The sequence below is a fragment of the Stegostoma tigrinum genome, chromosome 1, assembly GCF_030684315.1.
Source record: "Stegostoma tigrinum isolate sSteTig4 chromosome 1, sSteTig4.hap1, whole genome shotgun sequence".
Classification (NCBI taxonomy): domain Eukaryota; kingdom Metazoa; phylum Chordata; class Chondrichthyes; order Orectolobiformes; family Stegostomatidae; genus Stegostoma; species Stegostoma tigrinum.
This window is the reverse complement of record NC_081354.1, coordinates 60,199,323-60,218,398: the sequence shown is the minus strand read 5'-3', so window position 1 is coordinate 60,218,398 and position 19,076 is coordinate 60,199,323.

The following is a 19,076-nucleotide window of genomic DNA, read 5'->3' as shown; positions in this document are numbered from 1 at the left end:
TAAGAATTCCCTGGAAAGTTGTGGTTGGATCTAAGGTGCAAGAGCGGATCAAGGATACCTGTAAATATAATGTGGTTGGATTTCTGAAAGACATGCAATAAGTTGTCATTAAAAGCTGCTGCACAAAATAAGACGACACCATTGCAGGTAATATCAACAGTGGAAAACACCAGAGGCTGCAATCCATACAGATTTAAGACAGTACCATTCAAAAGATATTTTGTGTTTACTGGATAAAGTCAGAGCAATACAGTGAGAGTCATAAAACGGTAAGTGGTCTTACATAACCAAAAAGCTAAGGACATGACATGAACAATTGTTCTAATGAAAGATATGTAAGAGATATAACATATGCATGTGATTTATAAGAAGTAAGGAATGATTTGGAATTAAAAGTTTGTTAATTTGTATTTCTAGCCAGGAACATGCCACCTGTGCCACATTGCTCTGATGATGGGATTAACTTGATGAGATATTTAGTTTAAAGTCTATTTTGGGGATGCACAGCCAGCAGGTGAACTGACTGAGAGAAATAGCTAGCAAGGGAAAGCAGCAAAGAGACAGTGTAAGGGTTGGATCTCGTGTAGCCTGTGGGTCCTTGGAAGTTGTGAGATAAAACTAGACCTTCTTCTGAAGTGTATGTTGCTTCTATGTTCTGTTATTCAGCCCGCAATTGGGAACAGGTATTTGGACAAAAATAATATGGGAAAAAATTACTTGAAGGTTTATTTAGCTTGAAGCAAAAGTAAGAAATTCACTGTAATCCTCCCAATGCAACTTTGTTGCAGTCAAGTTCTGGAAGTAATCAGCATGTTTGCAATTTGAAACCGTAGCAGCAGGATATTGAAACCAAAGGTGTTTTCTGATGTTTTTAACAAGGAGTTACAGAGAGGCCTGTGCTTGATCTATGCAATCCAGGGTTGCGGGTTTTAAAGAAACATTGAGGGTTACCCAGCCAAAAACTAATGGAAGAAATTACATGAAATATCATGTCTCGGAGAATAGCTGGTATTTTGAGGAAACAGATCTTGGTGAACTCAAATATATATAGTGTGTTTGTCCAGGGCAAATTAACGAATCTTCAAGATTTTGTAAGTTATCTCTTGGGGTTGGGGTAGGGGATATGGGCGGGGTGCAGTGAAATATAGAACTGGGCTTTGTGTAAGTTTTTAAATGCTTTGTTATGACATATTTGTTTTGTTTAATGCCACTTTATTATCAATAAAGTTTGGCTTTTGCTTTAAAGCAAACCTGGAATCTTGTGGCATGTTATTGGATATTTGGGTTTCTCTCTAAAATGATAAAGTTCCTAACTGAAATGTAACAGTAACTAATGGAGCGCCACAGAGGCTAATGCAGGGCCCTCAAATAATTGCAATCTATATGAATGATTTACTTGAAGGGATAAGGTATATTGTAGCTAAATCTGCCGGCAGTATAAAGTTAGGTGGGAAAGCAAGTTGTGAGAATGACCAGGAAGGGTGGAACTTTGTTTCATATCCAATGGAAAATTTGGTGACAAATGCCATTTAATCCATTAAGAATGAGGTATATAGAGATCACGCCACCTTTTCAAGTCTACTCCAAGATAAATCCATAGTGAGGATGTCCTTCCTAGCCTCTCAACAACTGAGTCCCTTCAATGGGCAATAAACAGAAAAACATCCTCCATGGTGTCCATTAAGTGTATTCACACAGTGTTAGGTGGAGGGCTCACTATGCAGTGAACATTACAAATAAGGCTGTATGAAGTCGTTTAAAGTCTTATTCAAAGACTTTCAGGGCCTGTCCGAAGAACCGACCTCAGGGGTGGGATTATACCATCATGCTGAATTTCTGACTGCTCACACCAACTTCCTCCATCACCCTCCTGTGACTTGGGGTCTAGTTATGCTCTTTATTCTCTTTGGATGAGCGGCAAACCAAACGATAACCAGTCCCTCCCTGGCAGCAGCGCCATTCGATCAAGCTACCAGCCACTGATTGACTGGCAGCTCCTAGCATGTGGGGTTTCCACTCCTGGGGTCCTCGATCCCAGAGGAAGTCCAGTCAATGGCTGCTCAAGTGCCTGAGTGGCACAAGTTATGGCATCCTCCCTGAAAAAGGCTGGTATGGATCACTTGCAAGCAACTGATACTCTTGTCATCTCCATGCTGCCTGGTAATGATGTGTTAAGTGAACGGGAAAAAAAAACGAGTAAACAGAACATAATGAGTGAAGCATGAGGTTGTCCATTTCAATAGGAAGAACAGAAAAGCAGAATGTTATTTAAATAAACTACAGAATGTTGTGGTGTTTTTATCAATAAATGACAAGAAGCAAATAGGTTAATAGACAATTAATTGGGAAGGCAAATGGAATGTTGGCCTTTAGCAGAAGTTGCTGGAGCATTAATGTAGGGAAGTCTTACTAAAACTGTGCCTGGCATAGGTAAGGCCACACTTAGAATGGCATACATTGTTTGCGTTTTCTTATTTAAGGAATTTATACTTTTATTTCTGCAAAGATTCATTAGGTTCATTCCTGAGATAAAGGGTTGTCTAACAGGGAAAGGTAGAACCAGTTTGGGTCTAGGTGTATTGGAGCTTAGAATGAGCAGGATTTTATTAAAATAAATGAAATCTGTGGGGTCTTGAAAGGGTTGATGCAGAGAGAATGTTTTCCGTCACAGGAGAATCTAGAAATAGAAAGTACTGATACAAAATAAGGTGTATTCTTATCTCCAATCTTAAATTAATCGATTTATTTTTGTGAAGAGCCTATGTGATCCACGTTGGTACTGATGATTGAGGTAGGAAGAGGGATGTGGTCCTGCGATCAAAATTTGAGGAGCAAGGTTGAAAGTTATCAAACACAACCTCAACTGTAATAATCTCCAAACTACTTCCAGTGCCACAGGCGAGTGCATACAGAAGTTCGAGGATAAGGCAGATGAATGCATGGCTAGAAAGAGGGTGCAGGAGGGATGGCTTTAGATTTCTAGACACTGGACTGACTCTTGGAGAGATGGCACCTGTACATACTGGACAAGTTACACATAAACAGAGGGACTAAGTTCCTTGTATGAAATCTTGCTAATGCTGTGGGGATAAATTGACTTGCCAGGTGTGTGAGAGCAATGGTGATTGGAACAAGGTCAGCCAGGTGGATTTCATTGAATATGAGTTTCCTGACTGGGACTGTTAATCTGGTTCAATCAGGGAGCCCTGGCTGACAGATACAAACAGGAGTATCAGGGGTTAGAACATAGAACACAGAACATAGAAAAGTACAGCACAGTACAGGCCCTTCGGCCCATGATGTTGTGCCGTGGAATATTCCTAATCCAAAAATAAAATAACCTAACCTACATTCCCCTCAATTCACTGCTGTCCATGCGCATGCCCAGCAGTCGCTTAAATGTCAATAATGACTCTGCTTCCACGACTTTCACTGGTAAACTATTCCATGCGCTCACAACTCTCTGAGTGAAGAACCTCCCTCTGATGTCTCCTCTATACCTTCCTCCTAACACCTTAAAACTATGAACCCTCATGGCAGTCGATCCTTCCCTGGGGAAAAGTCTCTGGCTATCGACTCTATCCATGCCTCTCATTACCTTGTACACCTCAATCAGGTCACCTCTCTTCCTCCTTCTTTCCAGAGAACCTCTCCTCAGTCAACCTCTCCTCGTAAGATAAGCCCTCCAGTCCAGGCAGCATCCTGGTAAACCTCCTTTGCACCCTCTCCAAAGCCTCCACATAGTTCCTATAACAGGGCGACCAGAACTGGACACAATATTCCATGTGTGGTCTCACCAGAGTTTTGTAGAGCTGCAGCACAACCTCGCGGCTCTTAAACTTGATCCCCCTGTTAATGAAAGCCAAAGCACCATATGCTTTCTTAACAACCTTATCCACCTGGGTGGCAACTTTGAGGGAACTATGCACTTGAACACCAAGATCCCGCTGTTCCTCCACACTGCCGAGAATCCTGCCTTTAATCCTATATTCGGCATTTAAGTTCGACCTTGCAAAATGCATCGCTTTGCATTTGTCCAGGTTGAACTCCATCTGCCATTTGTCAGCCCAGCTCTGTATTCTGTCAATGTCTCGCTGAAGCCGGCAATAGCCCTCGACACTATCAACGGCACCTCCAACCTTTGTGTCATCAGAAAACATACTAACCCACCCCTCAACCTCCTCATCCAAGTCATTTATAAAAACTACAAAGAGCAGAGGCCCAAGAACAGAGCCATGTGGGACACCACTCAGCACTGACCTCCAGGCAGAATACTTACCATCTACAACCACTCTCTGCCTCCTGTCAGCCAACCAATTCTGAATCCAGACAGCCAAATCACCCTGTATCCCATACCTCCTGACTTTATGAATGAACCTGCCGTGGCGAACCTTATCAAATGTCTTGCTGAAGTCCATGTACACCACATCCACTGCTTGACCCTCGTCAACCTGTCTCGTGACTTCCTCAAAGAACTCAATAAGATTTGTAAGGCATGACCTGCCCCTCACAAAGCCATGCTGACTCCCTTTAATCACACTATGCTTTTCCAAATAGTCATAAATCCTATCCCTCAGAATTCTTTCCAAAACCTTGCTGACCACAAACGTAAGACTGACTAGTCTGTAATTTCCAGGGATTTCCCTATTCCCTTTCTTGAAAAGAGGAACAACATTTGCCTCCCTCCAATCTTCCGGTACGACTCCCGTGGAGAGTGAGGAAACAAAGATCTTCGCCAGCGGCTTAGCAACCTCTGTTCACTCTAGGAGCCAGCTTTGTGCTAGCTGGGTCAGTGACTTGTACAATGCATGTATAAACAAAGCATGATTTGTTGACAGGATACAAGGCCTCATGGAATTATTTTAGTGACATAAAGAGAAAAACACGCCCCTGAAGAGATTCACTCACAACAGTCATCTTTGAATTGGGGTAAACATTTCCAGCATCATTCCACTATTTAGGAAGCTTGATTCATTCAAACCTGTCATCAAAGACTGGGCCCAGTTTGTGGAAAGAAGGTGTTATGTTTTCCTGGGCAAATTGCATTGGGGCAGATGAAAACAATGGGTACTTCACCTGACAGCATGTGGACCTGCAGATTTTTCAGTTATCAAGAGCCTGACTTTCCCAGAGGCATCAGATTTTAAACCTTTCAAGAATTGACAGATTTCTCTAAGGATTACTACAACCCCAAGCCTTCTCTAGTTCTGAGAAATGATCAGTTTTATTCAAAAATTCGAGAACCGGGGGTATCTGTATCAGGAATTTTGAGCAGGCTATGACAATTGGAAAAGGTTTGTGATTTTGTCTTGACCTTAAATGAGATGCTGAGAGACCATTAAGTGTTAGAAATTAATGGTGTGACTGTGAACACATGCCTGCTAGCTAAAGCCCAACTGGACTTCAAACAGGCACTACAACTGGCTTTATCATTAGAAAATTTGGCTTATGAGTTACAGAGTATACCAACAGAAGTGGACCCCCTCGCCAGGCCGACTGAGCTTGGGGAGCACCAGCTGAGTGAAGGCCATTTCCTAGTCTGACTCAGGATATATAGTGAAGAGAGAGATCTGGGTCAACCCACAGCAAAACCCCAAGACAAAGCTAAGCTTCAGCCAATTGGTTAAAACGTTCTCAAGGTTACAGGCCGGCCAGTCATCATAGTTGCTGTAGGTATGTGCGCTCAAGATAGCCAAAGGATCTTACTAGGCCTGAATTCAGTAAGACAACTGATGGGCCAGTATCCAGGAGAGTGCAAGCCCTGGAAACCCAGCCTTCAATTGGTTTGGAACAGTTAAGTTGTTCAGCAACATCCAAAAATCGCAATAAACATCTGCTTAAATGCTCTAATGGAAGCCAATACCAGTGTGGCTGTATCAGTGTTTGCTGAAGCAGCCTTTAACAAAGTTTGGTCTGGACTCCAATCCTTAAATTTGCGGAAGAGCCTGAGGACCTATGCTGGGGAACCCCTCCAGATAAAGGATACAACTTTGGTTCTAGTCTCTTATGAGAAGCAGCTGATTCAGTTACTACTGATTGTAGTAAATGGCTTGCACTCAAGCTGGATGAGTGAAAATTGGTTGAGAAGTATTCAACTTGACCGGTTCAACATTTTTCTATTAAAAACAGCTACCTGAGTGAAGTCCTAATTAAATACCCAAAAGTTTTAAGCACACCTCAGGGCTATCAAAGGAGCAAAGACCACTTTGCATGTTGAGCAGGAAGCAATTCCACAATTCTGCAAGGCTTGCCTTATGGTCAAAAGTAGAGACAGAAATCAGGAGGCTATAAAGTGAAGTAATCATCAAGCCAGTACAGTTTGTGGAATGGGCAGAACTCGTTGTACTGATTGTGAAGCCTAACAGCTTTATTCATTTTTGTGAGGATTTCAAATAAATGGTTAATTGTTATTTGCAGCTGGATAAATACCCAATCCCTTCCAAGGAGGGCTTACATCAAAACTGGTAGGAGGGGCTCAGAGATAATGGGAATTGTTGGATGGGCTGTCTTTTACAAAGGTGAACATGAGCCGTGTGTACCTGCCATTGCAATTAGATGAGGATTCCCAGAGGTATGCTGCAATTAGTACCCACAAGGCTTTGTACTAATGTACCAGACTGCGTTTTAGGGTATCATCAGCCTGTGCCATTTTCCAGAGGATGATGAAGAACATTTTAAAATTTTTACCCCAGGTTGCCAATCACCTAGATGATAGACATAGTGTTTACATGTTTCTCCAAGGCAGGTGTATGCCTTAGAAGGGAAAATGTGCTTTCCAGGCACCCCAAGTGACCCACTTTGACTACAGTGTTGACAACACCAGGCTACCACTTGTTGAAAGATAAAGTGAGGGCAATCAAAGGTGGCCCCGCTCCTATGTTTGTATCGGATCTTGGGCCTTTCTTTGGGCTAGCGAATTATTTCAAAAAATTCATCCTGGCATCTTTCCACTAACTCTTAAAAAAAGGGTCATCCTTGGAAATGGTCACATAGCCAAGATATAGCCTGCAGAGAAGTGAAGATGCAGCTATCATCGTCTAAGATGTTGGCACACTACAAAAGCAAACGAGATGTGGTGCTAACATGTGATGCCTCCTGATACAGTATCAGGGCAGTGTTGGCTCACTGTTGGCCCAATGGAGAGTAATGCCTGATAGCGTATGCTTCCCGGACACAGGTTGATGCTGAATGAAGATAGACCCAGATAGGGAAGGAAGGTTTGGCTGTCATCCTTGGTGTGATGAAGTCCTACCAACACCTTTACAGATGTAAATTTCTAACAGTAAATGATCACAAACCCCTGCTAGGACTACTTAAGGAGGACAGGACCATGCCACCCATAGCTTCAGATCGAATTAGCAGTTGGGTTTTATTTTGAGTACGTACAACTACAAGTTGGAACACTGTTCAGGTGGTCACTGGCAAAGGGAGATGCCTTGAGCTGCTCCCACTGGCAGTTACATCACAGGCATTGCAAATACTGGAAGGGTCTGTTCTAGTTTGAAACTTTCTGGACACTCTTATGGTCACCACTGACAATATCAGGCTGGACACAGAAAAATTCATTCCTGGCAAAAGTAAACAACTGGTGGTGATGAGGAAACCAAAGGGCCATCACAACCAGAATTGAAACCATTTTGCGCGTAGTGAGTCCAGATCACCTGACAGGGCTGCATTTTATTATGGGAAGCAAGAGTGATTGTCCCATGCAAAGGTTGCTGTCAGATACTAGCTGAACTGCACCAGAGTTATCCAAGGATTTCCAAAATTAAGATGTTGGTGAGAAGTTATATCTGGTGGACAGGATTTGTTGCAGACATAGCAACGTTGTTGGGCAGTGCCCAGAATGCCACCAAGGACAAAAATCACTGCCAGCAGTTCCCCCACTTTTGTAAATCCTGGCCACGTAAATCCTGGACTCAGTTACACATGGATTATGCCTGTCCTTTCGTAGGCAGTATTTTTTTTTGGTCATTGGGGATGCCTATTCAAAGTGATTGAACATACAAAGAGTTCATTCATCAAACACAAGGACAATGATTGAAGCGTTGTGCACAACTTCGGCTCCCAGAGATGAGACTGTCAACAGACTGTCATTGACCAGCAGGGAATTCAAATATTTCCTGAAATTGAATGGCATTTGGCAGGTAAGGGCAAGTCCATACCATCTATTGTCCAATGTTTTGCAGAAAGAGCAGTCCAAAGTTTGAAGACAATCTTAAAGAAACAGCCTACAGCTTCACTCATTACCAAACAGTCCTGATTCCTGGTGACTATAAGACTACACTGCACACAACTACAGGAATAGCTCGAGCAGAGTTGGTAATGGGGAGAAGATTCCATACCAGATTAAACCTGACCCTCCCGGATCTGAGAGGGGAGGCTGAAATAGCATCAGGAATACCAATGCCAGACACAAGACTTCTCAAATCGAGAAAGGCAGGTTACTTCAGAGGACAAGAAATGGACCTGCATGGGCAAGAGGTATGAACAATGTGATGTCAGGCTTCAAGACGTACAAAGTTTGGGTAGGATAAGCTCATGGATCACATGAAAGCTGCAAACTGGCCAGGAGCAAAACATACCTGACTGCTCAGAACATCCAGCAAGGCTCTCAGAACCATGGGTTCTCCCCCTCTGCCTAGTGTTGAAGAAACCTCTGAGGATGAGATCGACATGGCAGATGCCACAATGTCAATGCTGTTACCACCCAAAGAAGATGACTTTTGACCGAGACACTCTGGATGCAAGAGGCAGTCTATAGACTGGTACATGCCACCTGTATCTGAGGCAGAGTCGGAGGAATGGGACCTGGTCCAAAAGCGCCCCAGGAGATGCTTAATGAAAAGGTTTGGGGTTTTGCCCTCAAACCTAGAAGGGGAGAGATTTTGTCACTGTAGCAAGGTCAACCAGGTGGATCTCACAGAATGTGAGTTCCCTGAATGGAGCTGTTAACCCGGTTCAATCAGGGACCCCTGGCTGAAAGATAAGACCCGGAGTATCAGAGCATCAGTTCACTTTAGGAGCCAACTTTGTGTTAAATGGGTCAGTATCATGTACTATGCACATGTAAATAAAGGGTAACTTGGTGACGGGATATCGGCATTACACTGGTGTTATTTCAGGAAGCAAGACAAGATAGTGTAAGATATACCAAGGTTTGCAAAATATTTCAGAATACAGCTGGCAAAAACATAGAGAGGAACAAGTAAATAGATGAAGTCAGTATAAGGGCAATAGAAATGAAGCCCTGAACAGAGTAAACATACATGTATGCAAATACACAGAGTATGGTAGATAAGGTTGTGGAGTTACAAATGCAGATTGTCATGTGGAAATATGATGCTATGATGACAACAGAGATCTGGCTCAAAGACTAGTATAAGTTGCTCAGGACAGATAAAGAAAGGGAAGGAGGATGGTTAGCATTGGTTATGATGAACATAGCAATACTAGAAAAAGAGGAGTTTCACAGGATTCGAGGACAGAGTCAATTTCGTTGTAGGTAAAGAATAAAAGTTATATCGCTCGATGCAGTCTATAGATCATGCACCAGTGGACAGGATGTAGAGAAACAAATCTTCAGGGAAATTGTACAGAAATGCCAACATAGGTATTTATATTAGGGGGATTTCAATTGCCCAAATACAGAAATAGTGCATCAGCAGGCGACGAGTGTTTCTGGGTTGTGTTCAGCGGAGTTATCTATAGCAGCATGTGTTCAGTCCAACAACAAAGGATGCATTGTTGGACCTGGCCCTTGGAAATCAGGTGGATCAGGTGACAGTATAGCAAGCATTTAGAAGATACTGATCATTGTATCAAAAGGTGAAATGACAATAATCCAGAGGATGCCAGTCAATTCGTAGTGGGCCAACCTCAATGGGATAACAACAGACCTGGGCAGAATTGTTGGAACAAAAAATTGGTGGTAAAAATCAATAACTAAACAATGGGCAATTTTCAAACAGCAGATGGTTTGGGTACAGTCAAAATATATTTCCTGAATTAGCTAGTACAACCTGGAATGCAAAGGATGTAGAAATCAACATTAGATAAAAACTAAGTGTACTTATGACAGATGCAGGACAAAATGTACAATTGAGAACCAAGGAAAATACAGAATGTTCAGAGGAGCAGAGAAAAATGAAATCAGAGAAGCAAACAGAAATTATGAGAGAAGACTAAATAAAGGAATCACATTTTTAATCTCCTCTCTTTTTGACTAAAGGTGTTATATTCTGGTTTTCCATTCCTCTGTTACTTTTCCAGAGTCAAAGGATTCCTGGAAGATTACTGCCAGGATATTACTGCATTCATAATCTTTGTATTTTTTTTTACTATCCTAGAACAAATTCCATCAGGTCTAGGGGATCTATTAGTCTTTAAAACCCATTAATTTTCCTAAAACCTTTTCTCTAGTGATAACTATTTTGTTTATTTTGTACCTCCCACCCCTTTTGTCTGTAAATATTATTTAGAATTTCTCAACTACTATTCGTGTTTTGTCCCATCAAAAGTGATGTAAAGTATTTAGTCAACTCCTCTGATATTTCCTGGTTTGCTATTTTAATTACTTCATGAAGGGAGCTACTTTCACTTTGGCCTCTCTCTTCCTTTTTATATTTTAAAGGAGCTCATACTTTTCATTTTAATGTCACTCGCTAGTTTACCTTCAAGGTTTTTTTTCCCTCTCTTTTTTTTTGTGGTCAATACTTTTTGGTTTATATAACTGATCCAATCCTCTTGTTTGCCATCTTATCTTTATTTTCCTTTAACTTGATACTAACCTTAACTCCCGTGGCTAACAATGGTTGGCTTATCCCTTCCTAGAACCCATTTTCCACACTATTTCTACTGTGAATCATGGACTATCTTCTTAAATGTTCATCAAATGTCTATTCTGGTAAATTCCTTTTCCAATCCATTCCAAATAACCCGACAGTGTGGAAAGAGACGCTTCGGCCCATCGAGTCTGTGTCAAACAATCCCAGAGTCCCCACCCTATCCCTGTAAACCTGCATGTGCTGTGGTTAGTCCACCTAGCCTGCTCTTCCCTGGACACTACAGACTTTTTTTAAAGCGTGGCCAATCCACCTAACTTGTACATTTCAGGACCTGATGGAAACCTATGCAGCCGCAGGGAGAATGTGCAAACTCCACACAGACAGTCACTCAAGGTGGGAATCAAAGCTGGGTACCTGGTGCAATGAGGTAGCAATGCTGGCCATTGAGCCACCACTCCACTCTTCTGTCCTCTTTTGTTTGCAATTACCTTAAGTTTCATACTGTTGTTTCTGATCAAACTTTCTTCCCCTCTAACTGAATGTCAAATTCCGCCATGTTACTGTATCACAGGAGATCTTTTATTAAATGTACCTCATTACATTTTACCAGATCCAAAATAGCTTGATCCATTATTGAATATATTGTTCTACGAAACTATCCTTGATGTACTTCATGAATTCTTCCTAGTAGCTACTTCGCACAATTTGATTTTTCTAACCTACATCTATGCTAAAGATATGCATGATTAATATACAACCTTTGTTACATGCCATCATTATCTCCCGATTTAACACTTCTCTGTCCTGAAATGCAGCTAGAGTTAGGGGCCTATATTCTACTTCCACATGTGTCTTCTTACTCTTGTTACTTCTTAGCTTCAACCATATAGATTCTACAATTTCTGATACATTTGGCTTATCGTTTACATGCAGGTAGGTTGCTCAGAACAGATGGTCAGAATGATTCTTATTCTTCACTGGTTCCGTTGTTTCAAAACTTTCTGCTTAACCTAACTACAATAGCACACTTTACTAATTTCTTTGCTCTGCATTCCTTGGGGCTCAGTTATTCATTTGACTGGACAGCTGGTTTAAGATGTAGAGTAACACCAACAGTGTGAGTTTATTTCCCTCACCACTTGAGGTTACAATGAAAGAATTTCCTTCTCAACCTTCTCTCCCATTGCATGGAGCACAGTGATTCTCAAGTTCAAATATAACCAGTCATCTCTCCATGGTGTGAGAGAGCAGCCATATAGTCCTTTGGGACTGGGGCTATTTTATTTCTTTCTCTTTGTCCTCACTTAGTCACAAGTCCTGTCTGATAGTTGTATTTTAAAGCTTTCTTCCTTGGTTGTCTGCACCCTACAATGACTGTCCATCATCTTAGACAATCCTTCGTGGCCAAAAATAACATTCTTTTACTTTCCAGTAGTGGCTCCTGAGGTGATGAAACAGTACAACGTTAGATTTGCCCTGTCACAAGTGGGGTAAATAATGGTTGAAGAATCGTGTGACTGAGATGTTTGGGTTTTCAAATACTCCTTCCTCTGCTTTCAGTTCAGTTGCCACTTGGGCCTGTTGGAGATGCACAAACTACTTGGCACCATCATGAATGCTTCTTCTTCATTTGGCAGTCTTTGGCACATGATTTCCATGAGCCAGTGGCAATGTTGCATTTTTTTAGGGAAGCTTTGAAGATATCATTAACGCTTTTTCCTCCGCCCACTTGAGAACCACTCACTGAGACGGAGCTCAGGTCAGGAAGACTGGGTTAGAAATTTGGTGTCAGGGATATAGACAAGGTGGCTTTCCTATAACAATCAGTGCCTGGGGATGTTGGCCTGAAAGTGGACACACATTTTGGAGCACCTATGTTGCCATTGCTTTTGCAGGAGATTATAGAGGATTCATTGTTGATTTAGAATGGCCATGGAAAAGAGCCACCACAGGTCTATGTCAGGTACAGTATATGGGTCTGAGTGCAATGTTCTTTCCCGTTATAAACATTAACATAAGTGGGGGCTACAGCCCCCTCTCTCACAGAGCAAGCCACTTGCCTTACCCATTCTGAGTGTGTTTGCAACCCTATTTCTTCCTCATAATGCACTTTCAATTTCCAACCATGTATACACCCTTTGCCTTTAATTTCTGAGGATGGGTCTGATTGACTGATCATGGCTGTCCCACTACAGTGACCAAACCATGCAGCTTCAGTCTAGGAATGCTCAACCCCCAGATTAATTGCTGCATATTTCCCTAGCTGCGCAATCCCAACCCCAGAATGTCCACTGTGGAGCCATAGGACTGACCATGGCCAATCCCATGCACCCCCCTGACAGAGAACACAATTCCTACACCCCTGACTGCATGCAAACCCCAGGCTGCTATGGGAAGCTCTCTTGTTTCAGTAAACTGAGATCCCTGAATGACATGTACCTCCATGGACTTCAACGAGGACTATATCTCTAAGACTTGGACATCTCTTTGGCACGACTGCCTGCTTGCTGCCCATGCAGTGTGTTTGCCACATAAACTGTTCCTACATGGTGAGGGTGTAAGATTGGTAGAATACTCTGCCATACAGCAAGATGAATGCCCCCTGGACAAAGACTGCTGACCAGCAAGGCAAACTTCCTGGTTGTGTGACTGCACTAATTGGCTTGGCAAGGCAAGGCATGGATGCTGCAGGCACGCAGGTGTGTGCTAAGTGAATTAACTCTGAAAGACCAAGTGAGTAGCTCTGAGATGCAGCCTGGTCCAGCTTATGGGCTGGGTTTCTATCTGTGTCGGCAAAGTGTCGTTGCTGCAGGTTTTCACTGTTAGCAGTTAGTGCTTCTTGCAATGTAAGTCTGTGCTTTCTAATCAAATCTGCAAGTGCATTGCAGAGATGTCATGATGTTCATGATGGATTGGCTGGTGCTGGATATCAATGTCTGTGGGTGAGACATGGCTGCAGCTGGTGCCGATGGGTCATGCCTTGGGCTACAGTTTGGTAGTGTGCAACATGGGCAGACTGTAGTTTGGAGAAAGAAGTGAGCTGAATCTGCCCACTGCCCATGCAGTAATAAGAAAAACAGATGTCAAAGGTGCCCAGTGGATAAAGCAAAGAGAATGCAAGTGGCAATATCGGACATACAATAGTTGTAAATGATTGGTGTGAATAATCAATGATAGGTCAACTCTGCTGAAAACAAACCCAAGCCATCAAGACACTAGGAGCTGGGAAAAGGATATAACCAAAATGAAGGAGTGTGTTCATGCTCCAAATGTTGCTGAATTCAGTTTGAATCCTGAAGCCTATAAAGAGACTGAACGGAAAATGAGGTACAAACTGGGGCTGGAGTAACAGGCTCAGAGAATTTGGGAGTTGTATCACTGCCTAAAAGGTGCACTGAAATTGGATGACAGGATAATGGGGCTAGTTTCTTTTGGGAACTTTAGACAGCATGAACAAGTTGGACCACAAGGTTGTCTCTGTGCTGTATGACTCTATGAATACAATGGATGTTGTGAAATACCTCCTCTTTCCCTTTCAGGGCAACTAACTACTCAATTAGGTATAACAAATTTGATTCAACACCAAATCCAATGTTTTCTTGCTAGAAACACAATAAATACAGAACCTTTGGCCAAAATATCATTGCAAATGGCCCAAGAAAACTATAATGATACAACAAAATTAATCCTGCATTTATATCTGATAGATCAATAGAATGTTGCCTCAGTATACCCGAGCCAAACATGACACTATGTGATTGTACTATCTAAAGATGCTTCAAATAGTTTAATATCTGAAATGCCTTGGCTTGACTTAAGCTGCCCCAAGCTAAACTGACAAAGGTATATGAAGTATAACATTGGCTAGCCAACAATGAAAATAACCTGTGAAGGCATTATTCCATTGAGTTGGTGATTCATCATTTCTTCATTCAAACAAGTTGTGTTTTGTCACATTTGTTTGTGTTTTATCATGTGATCATCATCACAGCATTTCCTTTTCTAAATAAATCCCACATCAAGAATAATTAGTTTTTAAAATAATTGATTTGCCAACCTAGATAATACCGGCTCCCAGGACCATGCACTGAGGGATATGCATCAGTGTTTAAATAATAATTCATTTATGTGTCATAGAGATGTCTAAATGAACATTATATATTTTCTAAAAATGCATTTGTGCTTTCATTTAATTAATCTACAGCACATACTGCTGTTTTCTGTCTCTTCAGGAATACTTCATGCAGAAATTTCACATCCTGGGTCATGAAACCTGCAGCACAGAACTGTTTCACTGAATTCAAGTGATTTGAAGTGACTTGACAGGCAAGGGCTGCAAACCCCAGAATCATGTAAAATGCAAGAGAAATACACTGTTTAAAGCTGTGTAGAAAAGAGGTGGAAAAATTTAACTTTCAGGAAAGAAAATGCCATCTCAAACTACAAGATTTCTCAACATAGCAGTTCAAGTAATATTACTGTCTTGCACATGAAACAAACTTTTGAAGATATATTAGTCTTATTAATATATTTGTACAGAGATATTAGAGTCAAATGTTTTGGAATTAAAAATTAATTGCATGCTGTGTACGCACAAATGACATGAAAAACCATTTGCTCATCCACTGAGTGCTGTGGAGGGAAAGAAATATGAAGCATTTCTGAAAAACTCTTAATATTTATCAAAAATTAATGTACAAGATTGAATATAAAAACTGCTCCTTTGTAATCTTTATGACTTTCTTATTATTAATAAAAATATACAATAAGCTCCCCACTGAAACATTACTTCTTTTCAATGTTTGCTGAACACGTTATGGTATGATTTAAATGCCCACACAGATTATTTTTCAAATACTAAAGGCATCATTATTACAGAGTTTTGCAGTTGGAAAACTAAACAGTCAAAGCTAAAAATGGTTAATTCTCATTACACAATAAATATTGGATCAAATTCTAATTATTCATGAGGCATTGAAGTAGGTCATGACTTCTTATAATAATATAAACTGGGTGATAGCCAGTCCACAGTCTGTTTTACATTTCTTTCAGCTTTTATTTCTAAAACCAGATCATGCCAACTCACTCTCACACCTTTTAAACTATCGTATGATTTCAAGATCTAACCCGTTGACTCATTTCTGCCAGAAAATTTATCTTAAATGTTAAGCAGAATGGCTTCCTTATTTTAGATCAATAGGGTAAGGCTGAGCTCAATGGCTTAGACTGGAACACATCAGCTGATGTCTAATGCCCTTAAGGGAGGACGTTGGACACCTTATATTGGCCAGTAATGGAGTTACGAACCTACTTCAGCAAAAGAAAACCTGCATTCTTTCCCTATGCAATCAATAAACTGCTGAGATTTGAGTCCCTAAATGTGACGCTATTCCCCATCTCCTAATTTTACAAAGGAAGGTATTGTAATAGATTGCAGTGGACATTATTGTAATAATAATACATGTAGGAACTATCGAGTCAAACTAAACATCGCTCAACGTAGAACAAGTTCTAATCTTATGTTGACAAGTAAATAATCTGCTTGCTACACCTCACTCTACATAGAAATTAACTAATTAAGATTTATTATTCAGCGACAATGTCAGAACAAACATATTCACCAGCATTTGAAACTGAAGACTGAATGAGACTAACTGTAACTGCAAATTAGCAAGATTCCCATATTTCTCAGTTAGACTTTCTCTCATCCTTGACTTTGACTGGAAGCTGAATATTTAAGGTTATTTGACATTAGGAAGGATAGGCAAAAAGGAAAAGGAGGTGGTGTTTTGCTGATAATAAAGGATGGGATCAGTACAATGGTGAGGTAGGATCGGGATTTAGAATGTGTCAGGGTTGAGCTAAGAAACATCAAGGGGTAGCAGTCGTTGGTAGGTTTGTTTATCGGCCACCAATTAGTAGTCGTTGTGTGCGGCATGTCAGTAATCAAATGATTAAAGAAGGATGAAACATGTGTAATACAATAATCATGGGTGACCACAATTTGCATTTAGACTGGGTAAACATAATGAGCACTAATACTGCAGATGATGAGACATTTCTGGAGTGCGTTAGGCTTGGTCTTTTAGAGCAGTATTTTGAGGAACCCACTGAAGAGCAGATTATTTTAGACGTAGCATTTTGTAACAAAAAAAAAGAGCTTTTAGTGGATGAGTGACCAATCTGAAGATAGGGTATTGCATTTGAATGAGGAAAGTTGTGAATGAGGGGCAAATTGCTGGGATGAATTGGGAAATTATACTAAAGTGTATGATGGCATATAGGCAATAAATAATCTTAAAGAATTATTACCAAGTTTTGAGCAAGTGTATGTTACTTCAACACAGAAAAAAAAACAGCAAGGCATAACAAACTAAGTATTGTATAAGGATTGAAAGGAAATGCTGATAAAGTTGTCGGAAGCTATATTAATCCTGATGATTGAGAATTTTTTCAAATGCGTAGTAATGGAGGACCAAGAAACTGATAAAGAAATAATTTGTAAGATAGCAAAAAAAGTGTTAATGTTCTGTAGGATGTAATAATGAAATGTTTGGTTCACAGAAATGTTGGTCCATCATATGCAGAGTTAGGAGAATTTATAAAGGCAAATAGCAAATGGCAAAGAAGCCAGATGATTACTTTGCTTCCAAGTTCACTGAGGAAGAGACAAAAAAATCTCCCAAAAGTAGGTATCCAAAGGACCAGGGAGAATGAGGAATTGTCAGAAATGATTATTAGAAGAAGGTTGTTAAAAGACATGATATTTTACATCACAAAGTGTCGCAAGAGTGAACTATGGAGCAAATGGATGCATTGGTGATCTTCTCCCAAACTTCCACAGGTTCTGAAATGTTTCACAAGGTAGATAGAGAGCTGAAGGGAGGGACAAAGAAAATGGCACAGACCTGCCAGCTTTACATCAGTAATTGGGAAAGATGATTCTGCTGTTCCCTGTACTTTTGTTGGCACATCTTGATGTGAAGGTTATGTGCACCATGCCGTTTGATGGACAGGATCTGCACTGTGACTCTGGGAGGAGATCTTCAGCCACAGGGAAGGGGCAATTGAAGAGGAGTTTTGCAATGTCTGCAACAAATCTATAGTTACAAAAATGCTTTTTTTCATCATCCGGAAACTAATGATAAATTTCGGCATTCCAAATGTCCCGTGCCATGATTTTCCCCTTCCAGGCATTTTTTATTCAGCTGTGGATCCTGAGCATTTATTTCCCATCCCTAGTTGACCTTGACAATTTGGTGCTGAGCTGCCTTCTCAAACCATTGCAGTCTATGTGCTGTAGATTGAGCCACAACGTCATCAGGGAGGGAATTCCAGGATTTTGATCCAGCAACATTGAAGGAACGGTGATGTATTTTCAAGAGGATGATGAGTGTCTTAAAGGGGAACTGGCAGATAGTGGTGTTCCTATGTAACCACTGTCCTTGTCTTACTATTGATCATGGGTTTGAAAGGTGCTGTCCAAAGATCTCAGCTGAATTTCTGCAGTGCATTTTGTATGTAGTACGCACTGCTGTCACTGAATATTGGTGGTGGAGGAAGTCGATGCTTGTACATGTGGGGCCAATCAAGCAGGCTGTTCTTGTCCTGGGTAGCATCTAATTTCTTGAGTGTTGTTTGTGCAGTGCACATCCAGGCAAAGGGCAAGTATTCCACAACACTGGAGTGGAAGAAAGTCATCCGTGGCGTCCAGGTACTGTCACAAAGAAAGAGCAGTGAAATGCAGTAATTTATTATAAATGACGTGATTGCTTAATATTGATCTGATTGGGCACAGCCAACTTTGATTTATGAAAATAGAATCATATTTGAGGAACATGTAATTGATTTTTTGAAGCTAGAATGAAGAACAAAGAAAATTACAGCACAGGAACAGGTCCTTCAGCCCTCCAAGCCTGCGCCGATCGAGATCCTCTGTCTAAACCTGTCATCTATTTTCTAAGGGTCTGTATCACTTTGTTCCCTGCCCATCCATGTACCTGTTCAGATACATCTTAAAAGACACTATCGTGTCTGCTTCTACCACCTCCGCTGGCAACACGTTCCAGGCACCCACCACCTTCCGCGTAAAGAACTTTCCACGCATATCTCCCATAAACTTTCCTCCTCTCACTTTGAACTCATGACCCCTAGTAATTAAGCGCCTCACTCTGGAAAAAAAAACTTCTTGCTACTGATGTTACTAATAGAGTTGTTTAAGAACAATTGGATTTAAATGCAATGTTGATCCTAAATCAGTTCGATAGACTGAGTGGCTGATGGAATGTA